Genomic DNA, 13,721 nt, shown 5'->3' with positions numbered 1-13,721 from the left:
TCTCTTGTCGCTTCCATTTACCTGCTATGTACAGGCCCTCCCAGAAGAAACACAGGACCCATTACCCACATTTCCTCCAGGTCTGACACAAGCGGAGCTGCAAGAACAATATTCATCAGCTCCATAAACTCTTCCAAATATTAGTATCCATATGAGGCTGTATGTTTATTAATGATCTCTATGAGCACGTTTCCAGCATTCCACTCAACTAATCAATTTTAGACTATCAAAAAAGCCAAAATATGACACATTGGGAAACATGCCAAGTTTGTCTCCCATCTATTATTAAAACATGTCATTTTGTTATTTTATTTTTTATTTAAAGATTAAATGTTATGTGGCTTTGTTTTTAGGCAATATATTTATTTGAGGGATTTCTCTCTATCAATATTCTGAAATAGATTTTTTTTTTTTTAGCCCAAATTTAAATAGTTGAAAGTCTTATGAAAAACTGTTTTTATGTAATTATTGTACATGCTGGTGGTATAAGATGAAAAGGCTAATTGGCTCAATTAAGTTGCCAGGCAGGGTCACAATAGAGCAGAACACATGAATGTGTTTAACCCTGAGTAATATGGTCAAAAAACAATGAAAAGAAAGTTTCATGATTTAAAAGTACGATAGGAATGGGGAAAAGGAATGTAGGTGGTAAGGAGGATTTGTATCATACTTTGAACTATGACCACAGTAGAATCTTGAGTATATAGTAGTGATAGAGTCCTGAGGATCCATAATTGACTGCCAAATGAAGATCCAGTTAATGTCAATTAATTGCCATTATTTCATTTATCATTATTAAATGCACTTTTCACTTAAAGCAGCAATCCCATATTGAAGGTATTTTTTTCTTTTATAAATAGCAAGTACCTAGGCATCATGGTGGCTCAGTGGTTAATACTTCAGCCTTACTGCGCTGGGGTCGTGAGTTCAATTCCCATGTGTATTTGTGTGGAGTTTGTATGTTCTCCCCGTGTTTGTGTGGGTTTCCTCCAGGTGCTCCAGTTTCCTCCCACACTCCAAAAAACATACTAGTAGGTTAATTGGATGCTATCAAAATTGACCCTAGTCTGTGTGTGTGTGCTAGGGAATTTAGACTGTAAGCTCTGGTGCAGTAGGGACTGATGTGAGTGACTAATATCCTCTGTACAGCGCTGCAAAACTGCTAACACTATTTAAATGAATGTTGTGATGATGATGATGATGAAATACGTCTCAAGCATGCACCATCTAATAGTTAATCCAGGTTGGGCCACTTTATAATATGCTAGTAGATTTTGGACGTGGTGGCCTTTTATTTATGTACATTAGCTGTCTGGTTATCCTTGGGATTGGGGTATTCCAAATGCAGTCGCTTATTTTGTTTTTCAAAATTTGAAATCAGCAACTTTTAAACAGAAGAGGGGTGTTACAATTTTTTTTTACAACTTGTCATTAATCTTCGGGCTTGAGGCCTCCCCAAACTCTCTCATCATTTGCATGGACTTGGGAAGGGATTTTAGTGGATCAGTGAAATTAAACTTTAGACTGCTCGCAAGCAAACTTAATATGAAATCTTAGCCATCCAACCTGGCCCAGGATATATTCAGTTTTTATTGTAAATGTCTGACCAACTGCTCCATCGCCAACATATAAAATGTCGGTAACAATATGACCTTTTGTAATATAGATAGATTGATAGATAGATATGCATATCTGAATGTTACCAGTCCAGGGAGCTTTTAAAAATTTAAGGAAATTGAGTATCATGTGTTGATAGCATGTGTGAAGAATTTTGTAATGCCCATTATGGCTATAACAGTGAATATCAAATGATTTTTCAATATCTAAAGACTTCTGTTTTGGAATAATGTTCAGAATGTTTGGAATATTCTCACACACTTTCCTCTGTGAATTAAATCATATCTGATGTCTATGGATTAATTTACCTAATAAATTATGTAAAATCATGTCCAGTATAACAGAGGATTAGGAATAGCAATCATGCCCTAATATATACCCATCAGTATTAAACAGTAATGCATAATAAGATGACAACTAGTAAAAGTAATGTCATATAAGGTGTCCATTAGTATCACTAATTTCCAGTAAGATGCCTATTAGTAGCCATAATAGCCAGCAAGATGCCTGACCACAAAGCTAAGCCCAGTTAGATACACATTGGCAGTAGTGATAACCAATAAGATGCCCATTAGTTGCCAGTGATGCTAATAAAATGCTCATGGCAATAATGGTAGTAGGCCCAGTAGTGGAAGAACAAAGCAGCCAAAGGGTGTCGAGCGAAGATAAGACCTTGGCAGGTGGATGAATAGCCAAGTTCTTATCCTCGTTCTCCATCCTCCTGAGCCAGAAATCTGATTGTAACATTCACTGTCACACTTGGAGTGTTGGGAAAGCATGTACCACTGGCTTCTGATTGGTCACACAGGTAGTGGGTGAATTCTTATATCACATCTAGTGTGATGGTGAGTCCCATTCACATCAGGACCACCTACAGCTTACCCCTCACCCAATAAGAAAATCAAGGATAAGTAAAATAAAACATAAGATGAAAACAGTGTGAGGTTTCATGGGACGGACTTCCACCAATTATAAAATAGAATGTGAGAAGGACACAATTCCCCCAGCACATACAGAGGTGTCCTCTGTACCCCAGACTTAATCACTTTCCTTCTAGTTATGATAGAAGACACGACCATAACTTACACTAAAAGGCATAGGCTGTAGACAAAAACAAAGTTTTGGCAGAAGCAAAGGGATACTTTAACAAATAGCAGCAAGCGTCACCAGTTTAAATCTAACCATCATTTACCCAGTACATTTATGCAGAAACATTTACTAATATATGGTACATTAGCTGCTAAAAGATTTACTGTAGCTTAATTCAGTAAGTGTGAGCATTACTCACTTTCCAGAAATATGTAGGAGCAATTTATGTGATTTAACATTATTGGTACAACAATATATTACATTTTATGTAATATTTTTTAATTAACTGAGTTGTAAGGCTTGAAGTTTTTATTACTTAACAAATGCATTTAATTAGTAGACAGGGTGATGTACCAAAACTGAAAGGGGTTATCTGCCCAGACTACATCTAACACTTCTAAAATGTTGTCAACAGAGATCGGCAACATTTTTGCCTCACTCCAGATTTGGCCGTAAAAATTACACTTATTTCCAGTGAAATTTAGGTTTAAGTGTTCAAAGTTGCCACCCTTATGGTCCAAATCTTGGTAATTACCCTGGTCTCCACAGGCCAGTTAGGTCGGGAAGCTCATCCTGAAATCCTCTAGAAAGAAGGACATACTTTTAAGGACACTCCACAGAGATGTCAGCCTAGATGGGGATCTGACTCTAATGGTCTTCCTGAAATAGTGAAAACCAGTGCAGGATGTCTAGCGCTAGTGCTAGTAGAGGGGGGCACGCTACCTGATTATTAATTTAAATGTGGAACTTGAAGATTGTTTGACCTCTATGAAAGGCCTCTCCGGCAACAAGACTTCAAAATGTAACTACAATTTAGCTCATCCCTACTTAACAATATTTAAAAAATGTTTTGTATTTTTTCTTTATCATATTAAATTGTACTTTTTTTTTATGTTCTCTACTACCTGCTATGCATGGAAGGCCTAGTTAGCATACCAACCATGCCAACGTACACAATAACAGGCAGTGCTTGGAAGGTGGCCTAATTTGTCCTGATTTTCCATTCAGGAAAGTTGGGAGTTGAGGACTACAGAGATAAGTAGGAAATTTGTCCCCAGCTTGATTTCATTCAGAATGGTTGGTACTGAGATCATTGTGGCGTTTAATTTAATTGTGCAGTTAGTGTACTTGGCAGAACACAGTCACCATAAATAGCACCCATCAACCAGTGTACTGGGTCTCACTGGTCCATGCCAGCAGTAACACATCTTATTTCTCCACAAGACTCATAAAATAAGTTTAATTATCCACCCGTCTCACCATGTTCTGCTACCTCTGTCTGGTAAGGCATGGCAAAGTAGCACTGGCATAGTCTATCAATACAGAAAAGAATTAATGTAGAAAATAAAAAAAATTCAGTACACAAATGATAAATTTAGTTTGGCTGGACATACTCCCTTAGTTAGTGGTTCAATGTGCGCAGAAAATATTTTATCATTAAAAAGGCAAAAATCGAAGGACGGGATATAGACAATTGTATAATGCTTCATTTTAGAGGTGGCTTGCTCTCGGAATAGTAATATTTATTTTTAGGAGTGAAACTAGAGTATTGTGTTCAATTCTATCCTGTACTGTTCTTTTGGAATCCTTTAAGTGTTCTTTAGAGATGAGACGCCCAGCAGGACACGCTTCAAATAGTCACAACCTGTCTTAAATAAACAATATTAATGGCTATAATTAGATTTGACTAGGGGGGAAAGGGATAATTACAAAAATTATGAATAGCAGAAAACCTGAGGTTTGAATCTGACTATGTTGTGTCAGATTCAGAAAAACAAAATCAGAGTTGCTTAATTTAAAACTGTATTTTCTATGGGGCGAAAACTTCTTATGTACAAAAAAATCAAAATCAAATGAGCCCTTACAGTTGTTTTTGTACTCAGATTAGTGCTACTTAATTTTACAAAGAGGTGTCCAATAAAGAATTTTGCCCTACCTCTCCTTACAAATACATTTCCTTATTCCCGGGATTTATTGATTTACTTAAATCAAGAAAAATATTTTCCTTAAAAGGAATCCAGAACTAATTGCACCCAGTAATTTCTAAATTTTGCAACTATAAATCGAATTCATATATTTTCCAAAGTCTATAACCAGGATTAGAACAAGCAAATCAAATATGAAATTGTTTGAAAGGAGAATATTTAAATAGGACAATAGCCAAAAATATTATTAGGTTATAACAAAGCCATAATAAATATATACATATTACTGGTTATAATCAATCATTCTATGTTAAATAAAATGTTGAAAGTTGTTTTTTTTAATATATATATTATTTCTTTAATAGTTTTAAGAGGAAAGTTGATTGTTTTCTGAAACAGGCAGAACATAAGTTCTGAGCACTGTCAAAAAAAAAAATGAGCAGCATGTGCCGTTTTTAAAAACATGATCTAAATATTGAACTAAATGACAATCTAAAAGCTAAACATTTATGTTTCAATCTATTTTTTTTCTGATTTTTAATCTGATTTGCTTGTTTATTCAGATAATCAAGCAGCAGTAGAAACTGATGTGCTTATGCAAGTTTGCATGTTTTATGAATAAAGTTTAATTGTACACAATTTTTTTTGAGCTTCTTTTAAAATAAAATGAGTCCTGGGGTTCTTAGATCAAAATACTGAAATCCCAATATACTGGAATGTCCATTTTTTTTTATGTTGGTGACTAATTATATAATATAGGAGTGGAATAGCTTGTTTGTCAGGAATCTAATGTGTAGTATTTCTTAATTATGTTTATGATGTGATGACATTGTCTCAGCATAAACATACTGGTAAATAAATTGTTTGCACAAAACTCAAAAAGCCAAATTTATTTAGACTAGAAAGTCACAGTGGAAACTGTGTGGGATAGATAGCCGTGAAGCAGTTTGAGCATATTTTATCATTTGCATAAAGCAAGGTATGTAGTATTGGAGAACCATGTTGCAATGTTTTTACAGGAACATTACACTAATTAAAATGCTTGCTTTGAGAAAAGATATATTGGTAAATTGTGGAAATAGGAGGTTTTCTAGAAAACTAACCCTACTGCTACATTTTACTAACTGGATCCATCTATAATGGGTCATCAATATGAAAGTATATATGTTTTTTATATTACTGTTAACCTATTAATATTTTAATTATCTCTTTTTTTTTATTACTTGAAGGGAATGGGTATATTTTCACTATACCCCAATGTTTTAACTGCAAGTTTTCAATAAAAATGATCTAACTATTATCTGCTGTGGAAAATCTCCAGACCTTTACCCTAGCGATGGTGTTATATAGAAGTGTAATGTGCTCCAAACATTTTGAACAAAAATGTTATATATAAATTTATTTTCCTTTTTTTTAAATAATTGCCATTATTTTATTTCTCATATTGATGTTATTTAATACCTAAGCAGCTTAAATAGAAGCAGTCTTCTAAGTGTAGTTATTTATTTAATCCATATAAACATTTATGTTATGTAATACATGTTTTATTGTGTTGCGTGTATAAAGTTTGGCTTTACATGTAACTCATGGTAACAACCGCTTGTAAACTAGTAAGCGTTTATGTTCAAGACGTCACATAATCTCCTTTTAACTTTATAGTCTTTTGGAGACTGTACTGCTAAACTGTCTTTGTTTAGGAATAATAAACATATCTATACATGTAGCAGAACCCAGTCCCCCCGCTGCAGGAACTTAGCTGGATATGTTGTGATATGTCATGTTATTAAAGTAGAAACGTGGTCATAAAAGAAAAAAAAACCAAAACAAAATACATTATATTACAGAGGAATTAAAGCTCACTTTAATGATTTCAAATAAATGTAAAGTATTATTTAGGTCATAACTCTTAAAATTATATCTAACATAGAACACATTGTTTGATCATTTTAAGGTTCATTTAAAAACTTTATTTGTATTAGCAAAACTATGGACATGTACAACAGAGTTTGTATGGGCAGGGCCAGATTTACCGCAAATATTCTCTAAGCCAAACCCCTTTCAATTAGGCACGTTTCACCCCTTATTCAGTTATCTTCCTTAGTTATACCTCTCCCTTTTTGGCTAACTTAATACTTATCTAATTCAGTTAAACCTGTAAGTCAATTTTTCTCAATACCTCAGTTCATTTTAAGTTGTTACTTTAAAAACAATAAAAAGAGGTAAGCCATCTCTCAACCACACCGTATTTTTCAGAGAACCACCTACATAGTAATATAAATGCACTATATAGAAGCAAAAAAAAGCACTTGTACTTACCAGTACAAATATATAGATATCTAGCACAATAGAAATATGAAATATTGCTTTATACCTGGGCAAAACCATGTTGTATTGGAGGGGGAAGTAGATATAAAATATGGGGCTAGATTTATAGTTGGGGTAGGGCATGTTCTAGATCAACTTTAAATTTCAGGCCCATAATGTCTGACATTTTATTTCCTCTAGACTAAACTCATAGGTGAATCAAAAATGCTGCTGGGTACAAATAAGAGTACAAGGAACGTCTGCCTCTGTCCTGCCCTATGTGTCCTTTTCACAAATCTAGGGCTGTTGGCAGAACATATTAAATTAATGGTGATTCCTTACACATTATTGCTCAGTCTTGTGAAAAGTTTCTACTTTGTCATGCTCCTAGCAGCTGTGTGCGTGTTCATACCCACTGGTGTTCTTAAAAGTGTTTTGCATGGGTTTTTAACATTTGCAAAACTCATATAAATAAGTCTTCAACGTAATTTTTTCTAGTGTTACCATAGAAATGTTTTTCCATTGCGTTGAGTTCTGTTGTGTTAGAACGCTCCTTTTTCCATTACTGTGCAATTCTGTCTCTCACCCCAAACTCGCCTTCTTTTTGGACCTCCCCTACGGGATCTCCAAGGATTAAGTGTGGGGGCTGCGTGACGCATTTTGCATCATAGCACAGCAGGGGGTGGGGTAAGAATGACTCACATGGCATCGAACTACATTAACAGGGACCCGCCCACTCCAGGACGAAGTGAATTGTAATCTGGAGATGGTGACCTACTCTGCAGGGAGTCCAGAAGGATTCTCTGCAATTAGGGAGTCTCCCAGATATTCAGGTTGAGTAGACAAATATTGTTTCAATGCATTGGAAAGCCTACAAACGCTAGTAATTCTGCATGTAAAACCACCTATCAAACGAGAAACATTTTTGTTCAATATGCATCTCTACTAATATTTTTTATAAAATGCATAAAAACGCCAGTGGGTGCGTCCCCTGACACTGTAAGACTCCAGTTGCTTAGCAAATTCCCACTCTGTTAAAACTTAGATTTGATATCCCTTGGCAACAGTAGCCCTGAACCGACAGACAGCTGCAACGTCTGCAGACGCATGTTAAGCACCTGCTTAGCATATATACCTTAATTGTAGCTATAGCACATGCAAGTGACGTGAATAATAATGCTAATTGATGACAAAATAAAACGCCACAAAATAAGATGCTCCAACAACTGCGGTTAACATAGGCTTGGCCCAGATATAGTCTGGTTTCCACAAGCAGGAGACACACTGTCACGTTAGCTTGGCTCATCTTTTAATAATGGAGATCTCACTGCTTGTCATTCCTCTCCTTCCTGCTGCCTAAGCCCCCACCCTCTTCTCCCAGTCTGCGTGCTGATTCCATACATATACAGGGCTGTGCTGATCTGCGGATATTGTCTCATGCACATGCAATGCCGGGTGGTAAATCAGGATTTATTTAATGGTTGCATTGACTGTAATAATGGAACCTTCTGTCTTTTAACAGTTTAGAGTAGAAACACATTCAGGCTGCAAAATCCCCACAAGAGAACAAAAGAGGTTTTAACTGTTTCTTTAATAGGTCACCGGATCAGCATTTTTTATTTTATATGAACTTCTGCTTTTGGATAGCAATATTCTATAGGCTGTATCTCGCCTTTATAATATTTATATTTAAGTAGTTTACAATCCGCTTAATATACGTTAAAAAAACAAAATCAACAGACTAATGATTAATAGAAAAATGCAATACCCTTGTTTAACTACTTATGGCTGTAATACTCCTTTAAATGTAATAAATCTTTAAGTTTTAAGCTTTATAGATCTGTCAGAACTCTAGTGCCCTCCGACAGATTATGCTATTTGGTCATGTTGTTCCTTCCACTTTCCTACTTTATTTTATGCCAACGGCTTCCAAGAACTGTTTTTCGATTAATAATTTATTTCCTTTTCAATAAAAACGTAATTTGTAACTGCAGATGTGCCTGCACGTGTAAGTGTGGGTTCCAAGTCTAAACGTCATCGAGAAGAGTTTGTGGTGGAACATATCTTTTATAGGTGTTCTCGTGTTTCAAGCCGAAATACACTGCAAGTAGTTTTAGTAAGAAATTAATTTGGATTATTATTTTTTTTTTTTTTAAAACAAACTGTACCGTTATAATGTACATTTTTTTGCACAAGTCAACAACTATTATAAAAGTTCTGGAGTTATCTGGTAATGGCTTTGTGTGGCCTCGCTCCGCTCAGCACTCAGTGTGTACTTTCCAGAACATTTCTAACATTTAGCTTAAATACAAACCATTTAAAGGGGCTTTGAAGTAACTATATAATGTGTGTGTGTGTATATATATATATATATATATATATATATATATATATATATATATATATATATATATATATATATATATATATATAATTAGTGTATGTATGTGTTTGCGTGTGTTGGTACTTCTGCTGAAACACAATTGTATGTATATTAGCACGTGAGTGTATGTGTGTGTGTGTGTGTATATATATATATATATATATATATATATATATATATATATATATATATATATATATATATATATATATATATATTTTATTTATTTATAAATACAGGGTATTTGTTTTTTCTATTTATTCTCATTATCTCACTATACGTATAGTGCACAATTCTGCACATCATTTTTTTTCTTGTAGTAAAACTTGGATGGAAATAACATAGATATCACTACAAAAGAATATTTACAACAAAAGCAGGAATATAGCTAATTGCAGCCGGGAGAACGCATAGGGGATGATTTACTAAAGATGTAAGTTTTACACAGATGTCTGCTCACTTCCTAAGCCCAATCAGTTTTGGGACCAATGTTAAAAAAATACACTGTTTTCAAATGATCAGGCTAGTGTTAGCTGTTGGAAGCAAACACTAGTCTGCCAAACTAGAGGAATACTACTCTTTATATGAAATCAAGTAAGGTTATCACCGTATATTAATTTATTATCTGCGAGCAACATATAGCATGTTCTAGGCTTTCTGGTGGGATTTATTTTAAAAAACATAAGCACGTTGCTTAACATGATCTGCCTGCAGCAGTAAATACGGCTTTTGCAATGTTTTCATCTTATTAAATTATATTATCTTCTAATACGACCTGTGAGCGTACAGACTAGGCTCACACTTCATGCCGTTTTGTGCCTGAATTCAAAGCGTTTAGCACAGATTTATTCCTGAGCGCAGATTTATCCCTACAGCTTGGCACATACAGGAACTGAAGCGACTAATTACATTTTTTTTTTTCATTCACTGAAAACCCCACTTCTCAAGTGTATGAAGGAGTAACCCAAGAGGCAGAGCAGTAAAATAAGTTAATTTTAATAAACAGCCTAGCAGGCAGAGCGCCATGTGGCTCATACCGTATCTGCACAAATCACTGTGAACAAGGCAGTTTAGAATGGAATAAGAACTGTTCATGATTTCTTACTTTATTTATACGTAGCTCCATTTACTGGATTATTGTTCCTTTCCTGTTGCCAGACAAAAGCTATTTTTTAAATAACAACATATTTTTGGAAGCACACTCGGTGCGCTAAAAGTATTATATGATATTTTCACGATTGCCTTTGTGTTTTTAATTTTGCAGTTTGCAATGTAGTTATGTTCTGATTATAAGCTAGAATGGGATTAGGACCTCCAAGATATTTCTGTGCTCTCTCCCTTATGCAACCCTCTCTCATTAAGCACTAGGAGCCTCATTTAGAGTCAGTGGCCACTTAGAATACTGTGAAAATTGCACAAACACGCCTCTTTATCTGACTTATGGGCCGGCGTGCAAGTGTATCATGCACCACACCCTGTAAAGCGGATAATTTTTTTTAAAAAAATGCAAAAAATAAAATGATAATTGTTCTTTTCCACCCCCAAACAGCACAAGTGTTGGTTATGCTGTTTGAGAGGAATTACACACCTTTTTTTTTAAAAAAAAAATCTTAATTACTTTGATTTTTAATACATCAAGGTCTCTTGCACCAGCTGAAAGCATCTACAAAATGTACGTCTCTTAGAGACCTATTTGCAGCTGCTTTCAATTCATCATAGCATGTAAAGAGTGCAAACACCCCTTTACAATGCCAGGCTCGCCCACTACCTCCCATATTCCACCTCTCTAAGCTCAGAGAGGTGCAAGAGGGAGATCCATCTCAGTCGGAGGGTAAACTGAGGCGGATCTTTGAACAAAAGTGCTTTTTGCACTGAACAAAAGGACTTGCGTCCAACTCTAAATGAGACCCTAGGGTAGTAGAGTTACTAAAGGTTCTAAAAAGGAAAAGTAGGGGTGTTGCTCACAGCAACCAATCAGATTCTAGCTATCATTTACTTAGTACATTCTGGAAAATGAAAGAATCTGATTGGTCGCTATGGGCAACACCTCCATTTTTTTCTTTTTAGAAACTCCAGTGAATTCATCCCGAGGACAGGGCTACTATATTATTTCACCACCTTATATATGTTTAGCAATTATTAATATTTAAATCTGCATAACCACCTAAATGTCATCACTTACCACTTTAAAATGGCTACAGGACGGTGCTGTGAGCGGAAAGACCAAGCAAGACATACAGCATTTTGCTCTTTTCTGTGCACCCCAGTATTCCTTATGTGCCCCTTTGAAAGAACACATGATACAATTCATTTAATAGCTGCTGTTAGAGGACACTAGCTTGTTGCCCTAGCTAGCTACCAAGGACACATAAAACATCTTATGATGTAAGTTCACACATTGTTGTTTTTTTTAAATGCATATGTCCCAGTTGAAAGTAAATGAATTCCATAGGTATTATTATTAACTTTTCTGCTGTCTTTTGGCAGAAATATAATTAGCACATATAAGGCTATCTACTTGTTTTCTGGAGATTGCAGCTGACATAAATCAATTAGTTGGTAAAGTAATTTTCTAGGCTCTCACACTCTTTCTTTCCTGTTCAGTACAACCTGGCACGCAGCCATAAATAACTACATCAGTGTTGTTACATTGTTGCAACAGTGTTGCAGCTGTTTGAAAACTGTTAATCCTGTAGTGCTGTAGTGTTGCTCTACGACCATGAGGGATCACACTCACGGGCGTTTACAAACATCTCCTGTTAAAAGCCAAAGATAAACCTTGTACTTTATCCTTTCTTTTAACAAAGCATTAGAAACACCTTCTCATAGTGCACTATGGGCCTGAGCAAAGCAAAGAAAAGAAATTTTATACCTGGACAAAACCATGTTGCAATGCAAGGGGTACAAATTGACTTATTTTTTTGCACGCAAAGAAAATACTGGCTGTTTTTTCATGTAGCACGCAAATACTTGATAGATTTATGTTTACACTGAAATTAAAGTTGATCTATGACATGCCGGATCCCAACTATAAATCTGTCCTCACATTTTAAATTTACCTCCCCTTCCAATGCAACATGGTTTTGCCCAGGTGCACATTTGCTCCTTTTCATTGCTTTGCTTCTGACTCAAAATCAGGCCCTATGTGCATAAGAAGTGCTCCCAAAATATTCCATTATACCATTATATTGAACTGAGAACACTCATGAGCGAAAATCAGTCTAAATAGCTATCCCTTAGAGTTGCACATACATGCAGTTGGACACTAGTCAGACAGTCGTGATCAACACCGGGATTGGGATCAATCAGGTATCATTACGGTAAACACACCTCCGCTATCATTGCTGTCTGAAATTGGCCAATCAGACTTTGGGGGCTCCATATCAACTGATCATTTGGCCCAAGCACTGAGCAGCTAACTGTAGATTTGCCTCTGTAGTAAAAGCTTTACTATACTTTAAGATAAGTCCATTTATAGGCAAAAGAATTACTTTAAAGCAATTATCACCTCACAGGCTCCGGCAAAGCAAATGCGATAGACATGTAGTACATAGAAAAGAGACATATTAGTTGAAAGCAGTAGATAGTAGATGGGCTTATTAAAAGTTGTAAATCTAGATAGAGTATTTCGATGAAATACAATATAGAAAGGGTCACTATTATTACTATTGTTTTATATAGTGCCAATCATTACACAATGTGTACAGAGGATATAGAATAATTCACATCAGTCCCTGCCGCATTGGAGCTTACAGTCTAAATTCCGTAACATACACACCCTAGGGTCCATTTTGTCAGGAGCCAATTAACCAACTAATATGTTTTGGGACTGTGGGAAGAAACTGGATTGCCAGGAGGAAACCCACTTAAACAGCAAGTCCACAGTACCGAACAGAACAATTATATTCATAGAAATATATGTAGTTACAATGAGCAGTGTTTAAAACAATTTTTACCATAGATTTGTCAACATGGTAAAACCTGCAGAAAATGATTTCCCTTCTAATAATGCCCATAACTGTATAGTAGTCTAGAATTGTAATTAATTCTTTGCTTCCAGTGTGTGCTGGGGAAGGGTATACCCTATAAAACTTTACACTACAATTTTATATTACTGTCATTTAAGAAGAAAAAGATTTTAAAAAATATAAAAGGACTCTGCCAAAATTACATTGGTTTGTGTTTTGTAGTTGACAGTTTGCCATTGACTAAATATATCCGTATGGGAAAGTATCTTCTTGATCAGCACTAACAATACAGACTTAGGACTTCAATGTGTTGCTATTATTGGCTATCCTTACAGTGTCTAAACTGTGCTTAGTGCATTACGATAAGTCCTTAAGAAGTATTTTGCTTGGAGCTGGTCTTTCTTATTACACAGTGATTGAAAACCTAATACTAAA

General features: G+C 35.3%; 1 protein-coding gene and 1 long non-coding RNA gene across 4 annotated transcripts in view; one reads left to right on the top strand and one right to left on the bottom strand.

The window, feature by feature from the left end:
* The window catches only part of LOC142139443 (uncharacterized), a 95,648-nt gene extending 88,092 nt beyond the window's left edge, over positions 1–7,556 (bottom strand). For both annotated transcript variants that reach the window (XR_012688202.1, XR_012688201.1), the window contains exon 1: positions 7,440–7,556. This is a non-coding gene — a long non-coding RNA (uncharacterized LOC142139443). The remainder of the gene's footprint in view (positions 1–7,439) is intronic.
* Positions 1–13,721, top strand: part of EPHA3 (EPH receptor A3) — a 293,753-nt gene that overhangs the window by 12,647 nt on the left and 267,385 nt on the right. The window lies entirely within an intron of this gene.

Source organism: Mixophyes fleayi, chromosome 2 (assembly GCF_038048845.1).
Source record: "Mixophyes fleayi isolate aMixFle1 chromosome 2, aMixFle1.hap1, whole genome shotgun sequence".
Lineage (NCBI taxonomy): Eukaryota > Metazoa > Chordata > Amphibia > Anura > Limnodynastidae > Mixophyes > Mixophyes fleayi.
This window is presented reverse-complemented; position numbering and strand designations above follow the sequence as displayed.